We start from the raw sequence: 22484 nt of genomic DNA, 5'->3' as shown, positions 1-22484 counted from the left end.
TACAGATGTGATAATCCGATGCAATATATTAATGTATCGATTTTATGCTGAGGGGCCTTCCCTCTGAACTGACATGTGTTTGCCTTATATTACTTTGTGGCATCCGTAAAAACATGCGCACTCCTTCTGTATTCCCTTGTACTTTATCCAATGACTGCTGTTGAACGTCTAAGATTTAAAAATGCTCCAGCGTAGTCTGGGGAGAATCAAAACGGGCACTAACCTGGGTATCAGGAGGGGGATACTAGGCCACCTGAGTTCTGCCAACTGAATAGTTAACCGGGGTTGGGGGGGTTGCATAACATTATTAAAGTATTTGTAAAAAAATAAAAAAAATATATTGTGATCATTCCTGCCTAAAATCAGCCTAAGTGTTCTCCTATGATGTTAAATGCACAACATGCAATGATGTTTACAAGCTCAAAACATCCTACCAAGAAAAGAAAGTAAAATGCTGCAGCTCTCAAACAGAAACAGACACCAGTCTACATCCCCCTCGCCCATGGCTGCTGAAGCCTCCAGCAGGCTTCTCCAGGGGAATCTGCCTGCCTGAACCCTTTTACCCAAATCTCTTGAATGTTTGGCAAGTTTGGTGGATCCTGAATATGGTGAAAATCCAGGTGAATTTGTATTCATGTGAATGTGTCTTTTTCTTTCTGGCACCCGGCAATGGGGACTTACCGGGGCATTACAGCCCTGGCGGTCCCGGTAATCGCCCATTCCCGCGCGCCAGAAAATAGTACTCCCCATTGCCATTCCAGTCCCATTGGACTCAATGGTAATGGGGAGGACGGATGCAGGCACCATTCATGAATGGTGCTGGTGCATCCGTCAAGGTCTGCGGGCGGGTGCCGTTCCACCCGCCGGGTCAGACCTGACAGGCAGAAAGGCACCCACCCGCAACACTCGGAGTATGCCAGTCCGGTAGCAACGGTGACGGTAGCTTACCAGCACCATTGTTACCGGGCCAGAATACTTGCAATGACACCCAATGTGCTTGAACTTTGAAATAAACAAGTAATATGTATGAAAAGCACTGAATATACTTGCTACAGAAATGATGGAGCATAGTGACAATGCTGACTTTTTTAAGGAATATCAGGGCTTCTGTCAGAAACGTCATGATGATGACTGCTCTAGCGATGTACCCTGTTTGTCTCTTAGGGAATTGCAAGAATTGGTCAGAAGAGCTGAGTGTCATCCCCTTCAGCGTGATGTTTTGCAAGGAGGGTGTATGTGGGAGATCCTCTGTAGCACCCCAATATGCATCAACGCTGTGGCCGAGGACTATCACATAAGTGATGGGTAGACGGAGCGTGTCCCATTCCGGCATGGCATGCCCCGCTGTATACTGTGCAGTGCTGTTCTAATTCCCGGTGGGTTAACTCTACCTGCTTTGATAGTGTAGGTGAGCTCAAGATGGCTGCAGCCCAGAGACTGCCCGAGTCGAGTTCGGGAGCGTTTAGGGCAGCCTGACTACCACAGCAGTCTGGCAGATGTAAAAGGGTCATGGGTGTGGTACCACTACCCTGTAGGGCCGTGCAGGGACCCCACTCAACCTGGGGTGGGTGAACTATGAGGGTATATCCAGTCTTGTCCCAGCGGAAGGACTATGGTGGCAGACGGCTGACTGGATAAAACGGCAAGAAGGAGGAGAGAGTATAAGTAGGATGGTTAGAGGGAACGGTTCTAAGTGATTTTAGCGCAAACAATTACAGAGGTATTTTTTAATGAACTGAAAACAGCAAAAAAAACAGTTTTTTTCTATTTGGGAAGGGCCCCCCTCAAGCCCCTGTTTCCCTGTGAGTTTAAGCCCACCTCAGCCCCCCTCTCCACCCGTTTTACCCCCTTACCGACCCCTTTATATACTTTTTTTTAAACAAATCTGTGTTTTTTCACTGTTTTGGGTTTGTTAGAAAATCCCTCTCTGTTTTTATTTTTGTTTTGATCACTGGATACCGAGGGATCATCGAGGAGGTTCGCAGAAGTTGCAATGAGGAGGTTGCAGATGTTGTGCTGAGTAAGTTGCCAGAAGTTTGAGGCACAGGCTGTTAGGTCTTGTGAGGAGGATGGTGGAAAGAATACTGGGGAAGAGATTGAGTTGTACGGAGTCTTGTGAATTGAGCCCAGAATTAGATTTGCTGGCATGGGTACTATCAAATACAAGGGGAAGCTAGCGTGTTGCTGTTGTTGGGCGCTGCTTTAAGTTCCTTTTAACACACCATGTGTCCGAATCCTGTAAATATCCCAAATAAGTCCGACTCTAACGGTGTCCCTTTTGTCAGCCTGTTGTTGATCCTACTTGGCTTTGTGTCTGTTCCCAGATTCAGCAGAGGAAATGTTCTCTTTCTTCAATGAATTGCCACTTCCCAAATTCACTTTATCAGAGAAAAAAGCTCTGCATGATGCAGAAAGTGAAAGGTCAATATTACGGTCTGCAAAACACATTGTGGTAAGACTCCACGCTGGCAACATGGTTCAGTAGGTCACACCCATGTCCACCAAAGGAAAGTGAACACAGTAATAAATCATGATAGCAAATAATAACAATAATCATTTGCATTCTTATAAGGTGCTTCATCCTGGATTCCCCTTGCTTCTTTGCACTGTAATCATGTATGTAATGATTACCCAACCTAATGGTCTTCCATGTATCGGCCTCTGAATGATGAAGGACTGAGTACACATGGCGTAGGATTTAAACCTGTGAAGTGCACGCGGGGCCCATTTGAGAGGTGAGAAGTAAACTTGTGAATTATCCACCTGGCATGTTTAGGTGGTTTTGGTTGTTTGTGAAATTTTCCGAGGAAATTGAACCACTCTTACTTCAGAATGATCCCCAGCACTGATGGACTCAGAATATGTCAGATCACCTTGTCATTGGCCTGCTGTAATCCTCATACTTGTTTATAGATGTTTTTCTGGGTGTGTTTGCTATCCAACTTGTTCCTCAGCAGGAGTGTTATCTTGATCCTGGTGTATCAGCGTTAGAGGGCTTCTTGGATTATCTGCTCCAGGTCAATAAGACAAAAATTGTTGGACTTCTTCCCGCATAGGCAGCAGGAGGTTGGAGTGCAGTTTTGTGATTTTGAGGCCTTCCTTTTTCCAAGGATTGGCACACTAGTAGTTTGGTCACTTGGTGGTAAACAATGTAGGTTTCTGATTACAACTTGTCTCCTCGCATTCTGATGTGGCCGGCCCAAGCATCAGGTCAAGGCTGGATCTCAGGTTTCGAGAGTTTGAAGCCTTACTTTCTGGTCATATCAGTGTTTGTTATTAGCTCTTGAACAGCTTTGGCAGGTTGGTTGGCCTAATCCAGTTGCTGTCAGAGATCTTGGACTTATTTCAGGTTACTTTCTGGGCCTCCAAACGTGGTGTTACCCAACATCAATCTGGCATCCCCCCAAACATCAGACAGGGATTACCCAGTGGTGTGACTGTGGGTGCAAGTGAAGGCATGGACCATTGTTGAGGCATGCTGGCTCCAGTGGGTGTTCTGGTCTAAGGTTACCAACCATGTCTAACAGGTTGTGGTTGAATATGTTGACATGAGCATCTCACACCCAATGATAGGGGATCATTCTGGTCTCTTTGTCCCCATCAGTTTCAACACTTGATTTAAAATCTCCACCTTAATCAAAATAGGTGTTGTCAGGCCACACACCTTGGATACATTGGCTCACCCACAGTACTTCAGTAAATGTGGCAGCTTGGGGAAAGCTTAGCCATTAAGAGTGAAATGGTCATTGACTACCAACCTATAAAACGTACCCATCACGACACTCTGCCTGATCATGATGCTACACCATCATACATCTTCCATTGCTTCAGCAGATAGACAGATGGGTAGCTCATGGGTTCCCATCAGTGACTCTGAAGGTACATTGGAGAACACATCTGCTTTGTTCACTAGCTTGGCTTGCCATTTGTCTTTTTCTCTATCCGGTAAAGAGGTAATACACAAAATGCACAAGTTGCATGTGAGCTGCTGGGATCTACTGCAACGGCCCAGATGCTTGGGCTATTGTGGCAGTACGTTAAGACTGGGCAACTGTAGCTTTTTCAGCCATACAGATGTTGTGGTTGGTGGGACTCAGATGTGCTTCAGTCATTGATGTATTTCAGCTACAATGGTTCTCTAAATAGGCATCCCGCAGACAATGAATCACTTTTTAGCACAGCCGTCACCAGGCATCTTTGTTAGTGGCTTTTTTCCAGTCAGAGTCGTCCTGTATGGTTCTGCAAGGAATTTTGGTTTGTTCACTGTTGAGTTTGGTGGTATTCCCTGCCTGCTCAGTATGGCAAATCGGTGCCTTCAAATCCCTACTTAGTAAGCTGGTTCGAACAAGAGGCTTTTCCAGGCTTCTGGCCAATAAATGTCCAGCCTCACTCCTGAAGAACCGTGTCAAGGAATCATGGAGGAATTGATGTCTAGAACAATGAGGATTCTGGGATCAGGGGCTTTCGTAGTGAAGTATAAAGCAAGAATAAGGAGATCGATTGACCTCTTTGGTACTTTCCGTGTCATTCTGATTTTTACTAGGATGCAGACTTAGCACAAGCATGTGGCATTTCCCACAGTGATGCCCAGCCAGGACAGGACAGGATCTCCCTGCAGCGCAGCGTAAAACCTACCTTCTTAGCCATATCAGTGTTTGTTATTTTCAGCATTATTCTCAATAGGAGATTTGGCAAGTTGGTGGGCCAGATGACATTGCTGTGGGAGATGTTGGACATATTTTAGGTAATTTTCTGGCTCATCCCTATGCAGAATTATTCTGAAACACAGGTTCACCAGCAGTCTGGCATCTCTGCCATACATCAGATGATATGGTGAGAACACAGTTGCATCATTGTGCATGCAGTTATACGCTTGGATCGTTGTAGACATATACTCGCTCTACTGGGTCTTCCCTTCTGGTCTAAGGGTGCCAATGAGGTCTTAACGGGTTCGGCTGAAGTTTTTTTGACTTGGATGAAAGAATGTAATTTCTGGTTTTCTACACCCGCTCCTGTTTCTACATCTTGGGATTGTTGACGCACATAGAATTGTCTTCTGACCAGAAACAACATTCCTTCTGAATCCAGGTGGCTATGTTGTTTGTGAAGAACAAACAGCATCATACTATGGCACATGTGCAGCACCACAAACTAGTGGAGTAGCTGATCAAGAAGTTGACTTTCAAGATTCTGCCCTTCCCCACTCCTTGAGCAGCAGGACTCAACATTTGGACTTGTGTTCAATTGGACTCCCAATCAGGCAGTCTTTAAGGTCAGTGCTTTGTGAACACTCAGGAGAGCAGGTTCTACTTGTCTGTCTCATCACATGTCATTTTCACCATCTCTGGTGTCTCAAAACTGGTACTGTTGCAGTATCCAGATGAGACAGTTCAGACCTCACTCCCTGGCACTCTACAGTTCCCACTTGTTCTGTGGCTCTTTGAACGCTGTAGGTGCAGATATTTGTCATGCTTGGTGCAGGCACTTCAGCCGAGCGAGTATTGTTCTCAGTGATGGTGGTATGTGATCTACGGGACAATGCATCAGCATTTATTTTGGCCCTAAGTGGATGATACTTCAGCTGTAAATCATATACTGATGATAGCTAGCAGTGTCCAGTGGCATCCAGTTTGTTGGCTTGAAGGACATAGGTCAACAGTGAATTTTGCCCGATACATATAGTCATGGGATTTTTTGGTTACTGCCTACTTCAAAGCAAAGAATTCCAGTTTGTGGATGGGATACTTCTTCTCTTATGACTTCAATACTTTGCCGGCAAGGGCAAAGGGCTGTAATTCACTGTCACTCTCCTGCAAGACCACTGCTCCCAAACTATTCTGGTTGCCATCTGTAGGCAGGCTCCAAATGAGATCATGGTGTGTGTAGGCAAGGGAAGTTGACTTCCAGAAGCTTTGTATCAATCTGTCCTATGCAATTCGGCATTACCCTCCATCTTTCACCAAAGTGTTCTCACTTATTGAAAATGGGCCCCCTTGATTGGAACAGCCTTTTATCAAGTTAGAGAGATGCTGATCTCAGTAAGGTTTGGCAGGAAAATCGTGTAGTAATTCCAAAAACCAAGGAAACGTTGACAGTCGCTCAGCGTTTGAGGACTTGGCCAGCTGCAAAGTGGTTCAACTTTGGAGGAGTCTCCTTCAATGCCATCAGCAGATACAATGTGGCCGATGCTTCGAACACTGCACTTGCACCAATGACATTTGTTGAGAAATACCTTGAGGCCCCAGGCTTGCAGATGAGCTAATAAAGTCTCTTAACTTTTTTCTTCCAGAGTACAGCCACACATGATTTCATCCAGGTACACTGCAACCTCCCAGAGATGCTTGCTGCTGAGAGGACGTCCCCTGTGATGCTGGAATGCAGCAGGTGTACCTAAAATTCTACCAGGCTTGCTAGTTAACCCATAGATGCCTAGAGGACAAAAGAAGGTTGTCTGGTCTTGGAATTGTGGCTATATGGGCATCTGCTAGTATACACTCCCATATCTAGTAGAGTAAACTACTGGTTTCCTTGAGGCAGTCTAGCACTTTATCCTCTCGAGGGGTGGTGAGCTGGTCTGAGATTAGAAAAAGTATTGAAGTTCTGTTGTCCAGTTGAAACAATGAGCAATCCATAGGGACATCTAGAATTTTGAATTATTCCACCACTGAGTATCTCGTCCAAATGCTATTGTGCATCTACAATATCTCCAAGAGCTAGGCAGAGGCACAGCTTGCACAACTTGTCATCAGTGAATTATATGTGTTGCTCCATTCCATGGGCTTTTTCCAGATCCCATTGACAGGTGGAAACACCTTTTATTTCGGCGCTAGGTGTAGAATCCCCAAACCTCAGCTTCTATGTGTCAAATGCAGGTATCTAGTGGTCAGGGGAAGATGCTTGGGCTACTGTAGAAGTGAGGTGAACCTGTGACATTATGATCCCTCCAGCTAGAGTTATGTTGTGTTCTGTGAGATTAGTTACGGGAACTCTGATGTACTTCAGGTGTTGGCGTGCTTCCTCTACCAGGCTTCTCTGGGCAACCAGTCCTCCTTTAAGACCTCACATTCACCCCTTCGGTCAATGAACATCGCTGTTGCTAGCTTTCTTCGTGTTGAACTGATCCTGGCACAATTTGGGTGGTTTGCGCAGGAATGTTGATTTATCCAAAATGTATTGTATTGTCTGTTTTCATTTGATTGGTTTACGTGATTTGTACCATGCAGGTTGAGCAGGCAACACTGCATCTAGGCACCAATGGTACATCATCAATTAGTGGACGGAAGTACTTCAATAGAGTTAAGTGAACAGGTGCATTTTCAAGGCTTTCTGAAAAGAGAGAAGAAAAGGAAACAGCCACAAAGATGTAGAGGTGGAGAATACCAAACCCGAGGATCCAACACAGAAATGTGCCAGCCACCTCTGATTTTGCATCTTGTGGGAGGAACAGCCAACAAGGGCCGATTTGACGACCGCAAAATCTCAAAAGGTTTATACACCTGAATTTTCTCATTGAGCTACTGTGGGGCAATCCAGTGAACGCATTTAAAAGCCTGACACAGCAATTTAAATAGTATTCTCTGGCGAATATTGCCTATACCAAGAAACAGGAGGGTTTGCAAAGCCTGGAGATCAGCCATATGGCAGCATTTTGCAAGTGTGCTCTTGCCTAAAGATGATCCCAGAGAAGATATGGGAGAGTGTGAGAGAGGAACCGCAGACTAAAAAAAGAAGAATTAACAACGTCCGTACCTTGAAAATTGATCCCTAGGTCAGCTTGCCAGACAGATCTCAAATTATTAAATACATTTCTCCACATAAGAGACTGGGAATATAAAAACACTGCAGAAGGAGAATAGCAGGATGAATTCTTCAGTAAAGGAGCGTGCCCCAGGAGGGCTACTTCTTTTTTGACATCACACACCAGCCTGGCAGGCTGACCTCTGGCTTCAATGTCTTTATTTAATCAAGATATTTGGCATAAGGGATTATTTTTCAGGCCTTGGTAATGGCATGTGGTGTCTCCACCTCTGAGGATATTTAGCCCAGTCAGTGGCTCCAGAGGCAAGTGGGCTAAGTGAGCCCTGTTGTAGGCTTTGTAGATTATGGGACCTGACAAGCACCATCTAGCAAAGCTTTGGTGCGGCATCCCTCCACTGTCACTGTAACGGTTGCATGAATTCCCATTAGTCCAGTCCATATTCTGCAAGTTTTTTGTGGCACACATTCCTCATTGTCTGAGGAATGGCTTGGAAATCTGATTGCCATGGTATCAAGTCCTCACTTGTTATTGGTGCATTGTATCTCCAGAGTTCTGATTGCTCTCACCATCCCCTTGCGGAATGGCAGGTAGTCTATCCTGGCTTTCACTTTTAGTTGTAGCAACTTAATTGTTGCTCATTTAGCACGGAAAGCTCAGGGGCAACGCACTCGCCTTGGAAGCAAAACGACACGGAGCATCACAGGTTCGATCCCCGGGTCCACGCTTAGAAACCTCTCTGTATTAAGCGGGTTATAAATAACCTATCATATCATATACCTCTCAAGATCTGTTGCAGGTGGTATTAGTTAATTCCTATGGCAACGACTTCCTCCTTTTAATATTCTGGTTGTAGTAGTTAGTCAATTCAGCTCACTCCGGCTTCCATACAATGTCGTACCCAACACTATTCAATGTGCTCATGACACCCTCAACTAACAGGTTCAGTTTGGTAAAGTGAACGGACTGGATCACTTTCAGTGCAGCTCTTTGTGGGCTCTTCAAAAAGCACATGCTATCTGATTTGGTTACCTTCCAGTCTTTCAGCATCTGGTTTGCTTGATTATTTCATACCTGGAGCTTATCTTATCCTTTTGGGAGGGGCAAATCTTCTTAAAAGGTTCTCAACCTAAAATAGATTTTCTGAGTTAGTGTTAGTGTCTTTAATCAAATGGGAGCAATTTTAGTCAAGATCCCAAAAACAGACACCAGTTTCTTGAATCTGTCCATGTAAACAACAGCAGAGTCACCACTCTCTGGTACCCAATGACAGGGATCACGATCGAAGGCAGGGCCTTGATAAATACCATGGGAAACCTTCATTGCGAGACCTTATCATGTGCAATTTAAAACTAGAATAATATAGTGTTGGCAGTATAGAGTAATGGCAGTATTAGAGTAAATACTGCTATGTGAGTTCTAGCCTTAAGTCCACAGGTTGACCTGGAAACTGGAAGTCCTACCTTCAAGAGGGAGACCAGAACTGTTACGCACCTCCCAGCAGTCTCAACTCTCTTACGTTCACTACTCACCAGCCTATGTTGTCACTGATGGATATCCCACATGTGTAAACAATGATGCCCACAAGAGACAATGCCAGAAATCTTCTGCTGCTTAGCCAGGACACGGTAGAGCCTGTAAGAAAACACAAGTGCGGCCTCCTGTCCCCTTCTGCAATCCAAGTCCATTTTTACTAACTGTCATTGCCCTCGTGGTGCCCACACTTTTGACTTCAGAATGTTCTGTCTTGCTTGTTCTCTCTGTAACAGTCTGATACCACCAACATGAGAACTATGTCTCCACCAGACTGAAGGATCTGCACCCTACCTTGGTACCTTTGAGCAGACTCCTTAGTAGTCCCTCAGCACCCTGACACACATCAGGACGCTTCAAGTAACACCACACACGCAGCAACACTGAAGAACCCTAACTACAAATAAGCCTAGAGCGACTAGAGCATTTGGAATCTGTGGAACGGGATCATGACAATCCATGACCCTAACCAGACAAACAGTCTGCAGCTGGAGCACAACAATGACCAAAATATCCTGACCACAAGTTACTATCCACTTCCTTTGGCCCAAACTTGGTTTCTTTCTCAAAATGTTTTACTTCATACTGGGGCCCTAAAGAACAGGACCACGATGGGCCAATCTGTGCAGAATCACTTTGTAGATCTTGCCAGGCAGTGTGCAGTTTCTCTGTCTCTCTATTACTCACCCTTCCATCTCTCTGCTCTCTCCCCCCATGGTGCTTTCAATCTCTCCTATTTACTCTAACTGCTACTGTATCACCTATTCTATCTCTCTTTCGAAGCCTGATAGGAAAAAGTTAAAGAAAGATCCCCTGGTCTGCAATCCAGTCCTGCTCATCACTGACACCTATGTCCATGCTTCTTCCAGGCTGACTGTCACTAACATCCTCTTTGTCATTCCTTCTCCGGACCTTTGGACTTCCCATATGGTCTCAGTCCTCTCGCCTTTCTCTTTGTCATGCATTAATGGTGGAACCTAATGGGAAGTACTCTTGGCATACTTCCCATCCTCTAGGAGCATCATTAACGTATACCAGATTACCACATTCCTGTACCCCTCCTCGAAAGAACTTCAAAGGTGGTAACCAGCTCCACTTAGCTATCCTAGACTCTCGCTCTGCTGTTAAACACTCCTCTGACATCTGCCACCTCCTTGAAGACTTCAGCATTGATGTCCTCGCTCTCACTGAGACAGGGTTCACTGCCAGCCCTGTCACCATTTTTGAAACACTCCTCCCAGAGGGCTACAAGATCCTCTCTAAGCCCATGGCTAACCCGTCTGGGGCAGAGTGGTTCTGATCTTCCCTGAATATGTCCCTGCTACTATCAAACCCACTCAGAACTACTATTTCTTTGAATGCATTGTCTGTAGTCTTGGTGTCCAATCCTCTCACTGACTCTTGCCACCATCTACAGGACCCCTGGTCCGCTCTCCCTCTTCCTTTCAGAGTGGTCTGACCTCACCTCTTCTCTCCTGGCCTCCACCTCCACCTCCAAGCTTCTCTTGGGTTCCCCAGCTAAGCCTCTGCCCACACTGCCAGTCTCATTCTCCATCATTTGACAGATGAAGCAAGTGTCAGTTGCTTCTTTTGCTGCCACTTTCATTCCCGCTCCCACTCTGGCCACTGACTCTCACACTGACACAGCCCTTGCTAACCTTCACCTCTCCATCTCCAACACTCTGGACAGCCTTGCCTCTTTCATGAGGATCCGCATGAAGCCTGCCTCCAAGCGCAACACCTGGCATGATTCCGACCTAGCCTCTCTGAAACGCAAGTGCTGAGTTGCTGAGCGGAAGTGGCAGACTTCAAGCACATCCTCTGACAGACTGGCCTGCCACCTGCCCCAAAGTCAATACAGACTCTCCATCCACTCGAAGAAGAAGGAGAAGCCCACATCTCTGGGGCCACTAACAACGCGCCTTAACTGTTCAAAATCTCCTCTTCCATCCCTGACACTCTGCACTGCACTGGCCTCTCACTTCATAATCAAAACACAAGACATCCTGTCCTCACTCTCATCTACACCCCTCCCTTCTCGATCACCTGCTCTCAGGCCTTCCTTGGCCCCCCTCCTCCCTTGCCGCCTACTCTCCTCTTTCTCACCCCTACTATCAGATGAGGTCTCTAGACAAGTCCTCTCTATGAAATTCTCCTCCAAACAGGTGCTCTCCTGCTCCTACAGAACCATTAAGGACACCATTGCTTACCTTGCTCCAGCCTTGGCTGGTTTCTGCAAAAACTCCATTGTCACTGGCTCCTTCCTGTTACTCCTCAAGCACTCCCTTGTACACCCTCTCCTCAAAAAGCCTGGGCAGAGCCCTCCTGCCCGGCTGACTACCGCTGTATCTCTATTACCCCCTTCTTGGGTAAAATCTTGGAGAAGCTCATCATCTCCCAGCTGATCCACCACTCTGAATCTGTTGATGGTCTCCACGACCACCAGTCTGGTTTCAGAGCAGCCAGAGGAAATGAAACTGCACTCCTGAACACCTATGAAGACCCGATTTCAACTCTCCTTCCATTCTCATCCTTCTTGACCTTTCCTCTGCCTTTGATATGGTAAAGCATGCCACCCTTATCAATCGGCTCTGTGTTACCCTTGGCATCATGGACCTGGCACTGGACTGGTTGACCTCCTTCCTCGCTGACTGAATATGCCAGGTTCAACTTGGCCCTTTTCTCTCCTCCATCACACTCTCCATCTACAGCGTCCCTCAGGGATTTTTTCTCTCGCCTTGGTCCTTCAACATCTACCTGGCCCCTCTAGCCCGTTTGATCTCCGCCTTCTCTCCTCACTTCCAGTGTTATGCGGACGACACGCAGCTATCCTTCGAGCTTCCTTCCACTGCCTCCTCTTGTTCCTCTCTCATTCCTGACTGCCTGCATGCTATTCAGGCATGGTGTGCTGCTAACAATCTGTGCCTTAATGTCAGTAAGACTGAGCTCCTTCTCATTGGGGCCCAAACTCCCTGATTCCCTCCAACTCTATGGTTGGGCTCCATGGCCTCCCTCCCCTCACCTCTTGTGAGCCAAAAAACTTTGGTGTCATCTTGGACTCCTCTCTCGCCTTCTCTCCTCACATCATGAACCTTGCCAAGAAGGCCCACTTTCAGCTACACCTCCTCAGAGACACTCTCCCTTTCCTCACCTTCCCCCAGAAACTCAATGTCTCCAGAGCTCTGGTCCTCTCTAAGCTTGACTACTGCAACAGCCTCTTCCTCAATCTGCCTAAATCCTCCCTTCGCCCCTTCAACTAATCCAGAATAGGACTGCAAGATTTATACCTGGCCTCAAGCCCAGGGACCGCATCTATCCAGCCCTAAAATCTCTCCACTGGCTCCTGGTTGTTGCGAGGATCAAGTTCAAGATCCTCTGTATCATCCACAAGGCTTTCTGGGGCCTGGGACCCCACTATTTCCAGCTCTCTCTCCCTAAATACCTTCTTGCTAGAGCCCATCGGTCCTCTAGCTCCAACTCTTTGCAAATCAGACGCTTTTCCAAGCAGAAAGTGAGTGGTATATCTCTCTTCTCCACAGGAGCCTACCTCTGGAATGGCCCCCCTGCTCTTCTCAGGCTTGAGCAGGATCGCCCTAAGTTCCGGAAGCTTCTCATGACCCTCCTTTTCTCTTCTTCCTTCCTTCTCCCCCAGTCCTGGACTGGCCCACCGGGACACCAGGAGTTTCCCCGCTAGGCCATGGGACATAAGGCCTCTTTTCTTGGGGGAAGGATACGTAAATCAAATCATGTCGAGTACATCATGCATGCCAGCGTGAACCAGCCTGGGTGAGATTTGCGGGCATCGCCGTATGATTCTGCGCGCCTGTGAATTATTTGGGCTCGCGTCTGCGCATTGAAACCACATGTGCCCTAGTGTGTTCACATGTGCAGGTGTGACCCGTGAACGTGCCGAGTGCTGACGTGCTGTGCAGTGCTCCAATGACAGGAAGACGAACTGCATCCGTTCGGCAGGCAGGAGGCAGCACATTGAACTAGAGAGCTGCTGCGACTCGAGGCTGGCGCTGAGGGCACCAGTCCTGAAAGGTAAAGATTATTGGCACGCTTTTTTTCTTTTTTAAGTTAGGAAACCATGAAATTCGGGACTGAATCGATACATGCTGGCTATGTGTCCCATAGTGATGAGGTGAGCATTCTAATTGCCCAGTAAAATTGGACAAATAATGATGACCATAAATGCAATCTAGAGGCCTGCAAGGCGCGAGATGAAGCACAGAGGTGAGGCAAGTTTCAGCGCTTTTTCAAAATATTTATTTATCAACTGACTGTATAATGCGCGCAAAACACAATTGCTAAAAGGGATGTATAATCCTGTTGTAGTGAAGTCAGTCATGTATCAATGTAACTAAGAATGCGTACCGTCAGACTTGGCAATCAGCGATGCATGGCCTCGATGCAGTAGGTGTAGCTGATGCATTCCCCGATGTGTTTACTTTTGAGGGACTGGTCCTTTATATCGTACAATCAGTTCTACAGACCTTTATAATCCCATGCAAGTTAAGGGGGATGAGCCTTCGACTTCAAAGGGGCTCACATCTATTCTTCTAAAAATCTGTTCTAAAATAAGGGCAAGCTGAAAAAGCTGATCTTTCCCAACATGGCGGGAAACGAGCAATCTACTAACACAAATGCACTGAGCGGGGATGTTCAGAGGATGGCATTTTAGGGGAACTCTGAAAGACGGGTCTTATCACTTTTTCAGTGTCCGCTTTGCAGTGCTCAACTCTCATCAGTAGGTTGGGCATGGCAGTCCCTGCTGCCCACCCTTAGCCGCAGAAAGGCCCTGCTTGGACTGGGGAAGCTTGTGGTGAAATTTCAGGGGGCAGCAGAGTACAAAAACAATTGGCAGCAACGAGAAGCAAAAGGTTGTGACCACGTGTCCATAAATGTTTGCTGTCTTACTCAGTAGTTATCTCTTCAGAGGGTGGTACTGAGCAGGAGGTTTGGGGGACAAATATGCTTGTCTGGGAGGATGCTTACATTTATCACCTATGTAGGCCGAGGAAGACGGGCCGCAGTTAAATTCACAATGACTTAGGAGGGAGTTTGGTCTTGTAAATATGCTGCAAGATGTTTTTTAAAAGCCACCACATTTGCACGGATTAATGATGAATGAAAACCTTTTGCTTAATTTCTGCAACGTGTTACCAGAGGGTATGTAGGTGGTTTGGAGGGAGAGGCTTTGGCTATAGAAAACTGTAACTTATGTTCCAGCAAATGCTTCTGTGGGACAGGACTAAAGCAGCCCCCCAGCATGGATTCCTGCAGCATTGGAGCTTCCCTAGAAATTGTTTTTGTATTTTATAGAAAAAACACAGCCCCATAGTGGGCCCTCCTCTCAAACTCTAGGAGAATATTTGGAACCTTTAACTAGGGGACCAGTCTTGGATTTCCATATCACCAAAACTGTGTGATCTTGGGCACATTATGGTAACTTTGTGCTTCAATCCAATTATATGACAAAATATTAAGTGATTCAACGTTGACCACTCAAAGAAACTTGACCATTCAGTTCATCATTTGTTTACAGACTTGCTTATACAAAGCAATATAGGAAATGAGCACTTTTGGTGTACTTTGGGTGTACTGAATGTTAGGTGTGGACTGGCCTACAGAGTCCTACAGAGAACTCTGGAGATTTTGTGATGGGTCTCTTTGCTGTGGTTACCTATTTTATTTGCACATTTTCTCATGGGAAATGGGTGGGGCTTGCTCACATGTGTAATATGTGGCCACTTTAGGAAAAATGTCCAGGGCCTCTTTTGGTTCCCAGTCCACCCATGCTCTCCCCTTCCCCTGCTAAAGTCCCCCGGTGCCGTACTTTGACTGGCATTCCACTCTGACCGTTACTCCCCCCCTCTTCCCCACTCCCCTGCACTTCTTGTTATTGCACTTGCACGATCCGAATGACACATGCACTTGCACGATCCGAAAAACCCATAGAGTCAAAACTCTTGGAGTTTATTTGGACTCCAACCTATCCATGGACAGACAAGTCAACGCAATTGCCTCCTCAGCTGCATATCACGCTAAACTTATCAATGCAGTCAGGCCTTTTCTCTCCAGAGAGAACTGCACAAACATAGCCAGAGCCATCACCGGCTCCAGGCTAGACTATTGCAATGTACTATTTCAAAAAAAACCTTGAGAGGCTACAAGTCATCCAGAATAGTGCTCTCCGTGCAGCCCAAGGCATTGCTAAAAGAGACCACATCTCGGAGGCCAGAAAACTGGCCCACTGGCTCCCAATAAAAGAGAGAATCGTGTTTAAAGCGCTGACACTGACACACAAGTGCATCCATCTCACTGCTCCCGACTACCTCTCACAACAAATCCACCCCGTCGCCTCTACAAGACCAACCAGATCACCCTATACCAACATGCTCTGTGTGCCACAAGTAAAAAGAGCTAGAGCGGGTGGATCCAGCTTCCCATATCTCTCACCTACTCACTGGAATGCCTTACCTCCCACGATCCGAAGTGAGGCCTCCCTCCTCGCTTTCCGCAAAGCAATGAAAACCATCCTCTTCTCATAAGGTCCTTCGTAGCGGCATGAATACCAACCATAGGACCCACTGCTTAATCTGTATTGACCAATCAAATAAGCTGTAATGATACCTATGTCTGTGTTTGTATGCAATGTGGCAATTACTGCTACCACGTCTGTACCTCTGTAACTAAGCTCATTCAAGTAACAGTGCCTCAATGCCCTTGGGCTGCTTGCGCGCTATATAAATATAAATAAATAAACATGGCCTAATTGGACCGTTTTTTGTTATTTAATCCCCCCACTTTTGTCTTGTTGCGCGCGCCTGCCACACAACCACATCACGCATTCCAAAGGACCGAAACCCATAAAGCTGAAGTAGCCCACTACCGCGATTGGATAAATAACTGATCATGGGAGTGATATGCAATAGCATATTTTTTATATTTATAAAGCGCTCACACAGCCCGCAGGCATCGAGGCGCTGTTACAAGAATTGTTTGTTTTTCTTAGTTGCTAATTGTGTATTTTTTTTTTGTCTTAGTTACGCATTTATAACGCGCTTAAACACCCAGAGGTTTCTAAGCGCGGACCCGGGGATCAAACCTGTGTTGCTTCGTGTCGTCTTGCTTCCAAGACGCGCACGCTGCCGCTGAGCTATCCTCCCGGGAAGATGCATGTGTTCATTGTTGTGATCCAGTGAACCCCTAGACCCGTATTGACCCCAAGGTAGACTCTTATCCTAACAGGGAAGCACTTCCACATTAAGACATTACTTTACCCAATAACCTTACTTTTAACTGAATTGACGATCTACATAAGTTAGTAAAGCTAGAATGAGTATTTAAAATGCACTTTCCAGGCCTCAGCCAGAGATTTGTTGTAAGGCTATGTCACTCCTTATCTCGATCTGCTCCCCTGCACTCCTCAGAGCTCAGCCTGGATTGCTCAGCGGGTCTATCAATAGCAGTGATCGAAGTGAGCGGAGCGGTCGGGAGCAGTGCTTCTCTACTTCTTTTAATTAAGTTTTAACCGTTCCGGAATGGTTTCGTTTTAATATAAAAGTGTAGGAAGAAGTTTTTCTGCACTGAACGTTACCTCAAACAGCAGGTGCATGTGTTGGGGGGTTTGTACTGTGTGTGGGAGGCGGTGTGGTGATGGGGTTTGTGGGGACTGGGTGCAGGCCAGCAGGGAACATAGTTCCACTGCTTCTTTTCATACACGTCGATCACTACTGATCAATAGGAGCGCCAGGAACATCTAACCCAGCCCTGATTTCCTATTTATTTCAGGAAAAAAGCCTCACCTCTCTCTCTCTGCCCTAGAGCGTGCAGAATGCTCCAGGCGCCAACTAGCATCTGTTTTCTACACAATCGGTTTTGAAAATAGCAGTAGTCTGCAGACCGTGAACCCAGAAGCCTGGGGCACAAAAGGTCACGCACAGAAGAGCGACTGTCTGTGTGTTGAATTCCTGGGTTCAAGGCCTGCGGACCACGAACAGAGGCAGTCAGAAACTGTAGCAGATACGTGTGGGGTGGGGGCGGAGGAGGCTGCACAATGGAAGTTGGGTAAGGGGGAGGACCCCATCAAAGGTGCTGGGGAAAAAAGTCAAACTTTGCTGGTGTAGCCTTCTCGGACTGGAAACTACAAGGTCAGTGTTTTGTCACCGGCCTTCGGTCCAACCAATAACCCACAATATTGTGCCAGAGTCACGAGAAACCAACCCTTGTTGCCATGCACACACCCTGTTTTTTATTTATATTCAAACTTTCCTGTAGAGTATGCCCTTCCTTGGTGGTTCAGCTCCCTCATTCCTCGGCCTGGTATTCAAACGGGATGGAGATAGAAAGGGGGCTCTTTCATTTCCGGAGGAGCTCTATTTGTATTCCCATAGTGGCCAGAGAAAACATAGTGCTCAGTGGTGGAGAGTTCGTGGAATAGACAGCTTTCACCCGTGGAAAAAAGTACCAGGGTGTTTGTCTGGGATGCTATTAGATTTAGAGTCCACAGTTGTGGGCTTTACCAGGATGTTAAACACCTGAGCTTAACATATGTGGGTTATAAGGCTATACAGCAGGTGACTTTCATCAGCACCTCAATTGTTTGCATCATAGACTGATAACAAGGTGAATCTCTTAGAGTTTGGAAACCTGTTCTGGAACATACTCCCATTAAAGAGGACATCTTGTAGCTAAATTGGTATGCTAAGGAGGAGTGACCTTGAAGGGTTCGATTTAGCACTTTTATCCATATTAGGAGACTTACAAAAAGAATTGCATGCAACATGCAACATCTGTGTACGTGAATTCCCTTCTTGGACAGCGTGTTCTCTTTGGGGAAGCCTGGCCTATTATGACAGCTTTCGTTGTGCAGCTAAAAACTCAGTTCCATTTCTACGACAAATCGGACCTGATCACATTTAAATGAGAAGGCAGTGCTTGTTCTGAACTGGCGGAGCATACAGGGTTAGCTGGGTACCCCCTCTTTACTGCGCTTTCCCTTTCCCCGCTGCCAAAAGCAAATCCGAATAAATGAAATAAATAGGACGGGTCTCATTTGTATAATTATTGTTAGTACTTTAAGGGAACAAGTTAAGTCAGAAAGTCAATAGAACAATCTCTCGAATATCAGCCTCCTGTTTATTTTGGATGCAGCTTGTTGTCGAAGAATTGCTTCGCTCTAATAGCTCATATGTTCTGGATAAGATCATGGGATTTGGCCAAGATCAGCAAAAAGCACTCTAGGAAAGGCATTGGCATGCTCTATAACGCTATAAATAGGAGCCCAGGCTGAATTTATGGACTGGAGGTACACCGGGGGCCCTAAAACAAACTCAGGCCATGGAATTCAAGTGTTATGTCTTCTCCGTAACTTTTTATTAAGTACTTGAGATGGCATCGGACCAGTGGGACACTTGGCAAAGAACCTTTATGGTGCAGCAGGAGCCTCTCGAATATCATATGGTGTATACAGAACGATAGGGGGCCTGGCTGGGGGTTTCATTGGAGAAGATTCACGAAACAAGGATGTGATGGCGGATGGGACGGGAAAATAATTGGAAGAGGAGTAAAAGTCATATAGCACAGTTTGATTTCCATAATGTCAATGTGGAAAGTGTTTAGTGTGGCACCCAGCTGATATTACTTTGCAGATCTGTAACCACATCCGCGTTCCGTCGCTGTCTTGCTCAGGTATCGAACAGAGCCCAGGCTTGGGCCTGGGTGCATGGTTCCTTGGATGCATATTGCCTGTATGTCGCGACCTTTGCCTGCAGCTAGATTGCGATGAGTAAGGCTGCGAGGCAAGTGGAGCATGCATTGACCAAAGTAGGGCTGGGCCGCACCCGATATTGGGTTCCACGCACCTCCCCTGAGTCGGGCCAACAATAGCACTCCGACAGAGTAGAGTCTGAGAGAACAGCGCGAGGGCTGCACTTATGTTTACTTCTGCCTACACTGAGCAAATCATATCAATGGTAGTAGCCACAAGCCCAATTTCCTTTGTGGGATCCACATTTATGTTGTTGTTTCTTCTTGTGCAAAGAATGGCAAACACTTCTTTTGCACCCCAAGGGACCCTTTTTAGGCCTTCATTATAAATATCTTCTATTAGTTACAAAGAATCATTGAAAACGCATCTCATAGTAGTATTCGAAACTGCCGTTGGACAGCGGCGTACAAGATTGTCTAACTATAGGGTTCTTGCTGTCAAAAACGGACTTCTGCGTGGCAGCATGTGGACATGCCAGCAGCGGTGGTGTTGGCGATCAGTGAGGATCTTGCAGAGGAAACGCATGATAGGGCCAGGCCTCGGAACCAGGAAGTCACTGATGTTGCTCTGGCGACTGGACCAGGAGGGTACTGCTCAAGGGCTGAGGGCTGTTGTTACCTGGATGTTGATGTATCTGCAGGTTGCAGGTGGGTGGCTGATGCGCAGAAGATGTTCACTGTGCATGACGCTGCCTCCTTCTGCTATGCATTTCACAGATACAAGATGGACAGTGTGGCCCTTGCTGAGAGTATGTCAATTACGTGCCGAAGGGACATCCAGCCAGGAAGCGTATTTGTGGTTAATTACCAGCATGCTAAAGAGTCTTCCTTACTGCAGTAGCAGCTGCTGAGGTAATCACTGTGGTGTAAACTCGAAAAGCAATGGTGCTGCAGATCCAGCCATCACACTATTTCACTTTGGACTTTTGCAGATTCTGCTTGCATCTTAAGGTCATACCCTCCCTTACAAAAGTACATATTTAAACCAAAGAGCAGATTCGTGGCTAAGTGTGGTTAAAATATACCGAACCTATCCTTTTTTGCTTTTGTAAATCTCATGCTAAAGGATATTTACACCGTGCACTATCACAACCTTAGTGGTCCCCTGGCGCTCTGGGGGATCTGAAAAGCAAGAGGGAATGGTGTGTGGGGGCCAGGTAGTATGACTGAGCGAGAAGAAAGTGCAAGAGAGCTGTGATGGGATGTTGGCCGCTTCTGTTCAGCTTTCAGCATTCGCTGAGCGTAGGTGTGAATTTTCAGTCAGTAGTTGTCATGTGCTGTTGTGCACGGCTATGTGTTGTTTGTTTTGTTGTTGCAGCATAGTGCAGTGCATACGGTTTGTTGTGCTGTAGAGGTATGGTATGGTGTTTAGTTTAGAGTTTGAGTGGTGGGATGAGTTTTTTAGGAGGGTTGGTTAGTGGTGATACTTTATCGTACTCCCTCAGTTTTGGCCACCTGTGGCACATATCCCTGCCATTGTCATACATTGTGGTGTGCTAGGGGTCTCACTCCTATTTTTCTGTGCAGAGTTGTGGGTTGTTAGCAGGGCTATTTTAGTGGTGATACTCCTATACCCCCCCTGTGTTCAGACTAATGGATGTTTACATTGCTTTGTCCCCTGACACATCCTGGTGTGCAGTCACCATTGCCTCCCTGGGCCCCTTGAGGGCAGGGGTCCTTCTTCCCTGTCCCCTTGACCTCCCGGGCCCAGTGGTTTATCTGTTCGGTCGCCACTCTTTCCGCTTTAATTCTAATGCCCTCTGTCTGTGGTTCAATTTAGGACAGTCCTATCTTGCTCCTTTGTTTCCGGTAGGGCCCTCCATGGGAATGGGTGCACCAGGGTCTCCCTCCATTCGGAGGCTTCTCTACTTCCCTGTACTTTGTCGTGTTCTGGCCCAGTCTTGCTATTTGTGTGTTCTTTCAGTGGGCTGTGGGTGTTGCTCATTAGTTTTCGTCCATTTCTGAATTGAAGAGCCAGGTTTTAGGGAGTTTTCTGAATTTTAGACGATCATTCATGGTTCGTATTTCTCTCGGGAGGGAGTTCTAAAGTTTAGCGGCTAGGCAAGAAAATGCTGATCCACCAAGTTTTTTCCTTGTGAATGGGGTCCAGGCAGATGTCATTGCTGGATCTGAGTGTTCTGGTCGGCTGGTAAATGGTGATTTCCTTTTGCATGAATTCTGCTCATTGGCTGTGGATTGCTCTGTGTATAATGCACATTGTTTTGAATGTAATTTGTTTTTCGACTGGCAGCCAATGTGCATCTTTAGGGCTGGAGTGATGTGGCCCCTTTGAGAGAGTTTGAGGCGAAGTCTGGCTGTTGCCTTCTGTATACCATGCAGTTTCTTCACTAGATACTCCGGCATTCCACTATGTAGGCTGTTGGCATAGTCTATCCTGGACATGATGAGGGAGATGATGGCCAGTGTTTTGTGTGTGAAGGAGAGGAATGGTAAAATCTGTTTGATCGTGTGCAGGTGGAAGAAGCATTTCTTGATTATCGCCTTTACTTGTGGTTCTAGGGTAAGCTTGTTATCCATTAGGATTCCAAGGTTTTTGACAATTCTGGATGGTGTGGGCCCTGTTCCTAGTTCTCTGGGCCATGGGATGTATTGGTTGCTTGCTTGGTTTTTGGATATAATCATGATTTCCGTCTTACCCAGTTTCACTTTGAGGCTGTTCGTGTTCATCCATTCATAGATTTCTTTAAGACAGTCTATTAGAGTTGCATTTTCCTCATCTAGATCTTCGATTATGTAGATGATTTGGGTGTTATCTGAGTAGTTTTAGCAGGTGAAGCTGTGTCTTTTGATGAGGTTGATTAGTGGAGTTATATAGATCTTGATGAGGACTGTCGATAGTGAGAATCCTTGTGGTACTTCAGTGGTGGTGTCCTGCAGTGCGGATTTGAATGGTTTTATCCATGCTGTTTCTGTTCTTTCAGCTAAGAAAGATTTAATCCAGAGCAGCGCTGTGTCAATGATCCCAATTTCATCGAGTCTCTTGATGAGGATGTTGTGGCTGACTGTGTCAAAACGCTGCTGAGGGGTCAAGTAGTATCAGTGCCGAGTTTGTGTTAGAATCTGCATTGGTCATTGGGTCATTTCAGCTAGTGAGAAGTGCTGTATCTGTCCTCTCATGAGTCTGAAGTTGACTTGTGCCTGGTCCAATAGTTGCTGGTTTTCTACGTGTTCCAGTGTTTGTTCATAGACATAGGTCTCTAGTAGTTTTGCCAGGTAGGGAATGTTTGATATCAGTCTGTAGTTAGAAAGGTCTTCCACATCGCCCGTTGTATCCTTGAGGAGTGGTTTGATGTACGCAGATTTGAAAGCCTGCGGTACTCTCCCCATTGAGAGTGATTGGTTGAAGAGGTTTATGTGGCATTCCAATGATGTGGGTTGTGTAAGGATTGATTTATAGATG

The sequence above is a fragment of the Ambystoma mexicanum genome, chromosome 6p (assembly GCF_040938575.1).
Source record: "Ambystoma mexicanum isolate Mex_15411 chromosome 6p, UKY_AmexF1_1, whole genome shotgun sequence".
Taxonomy (NCBI): Eukaryota; Metazoa; Chordata; class Amphibia; order Caudata; family Ambystomatidae; genus Ambystoma; species Ambystoma mexicanum.
This window is presented reverse-complemented; position numbering follows the sequence as displayed.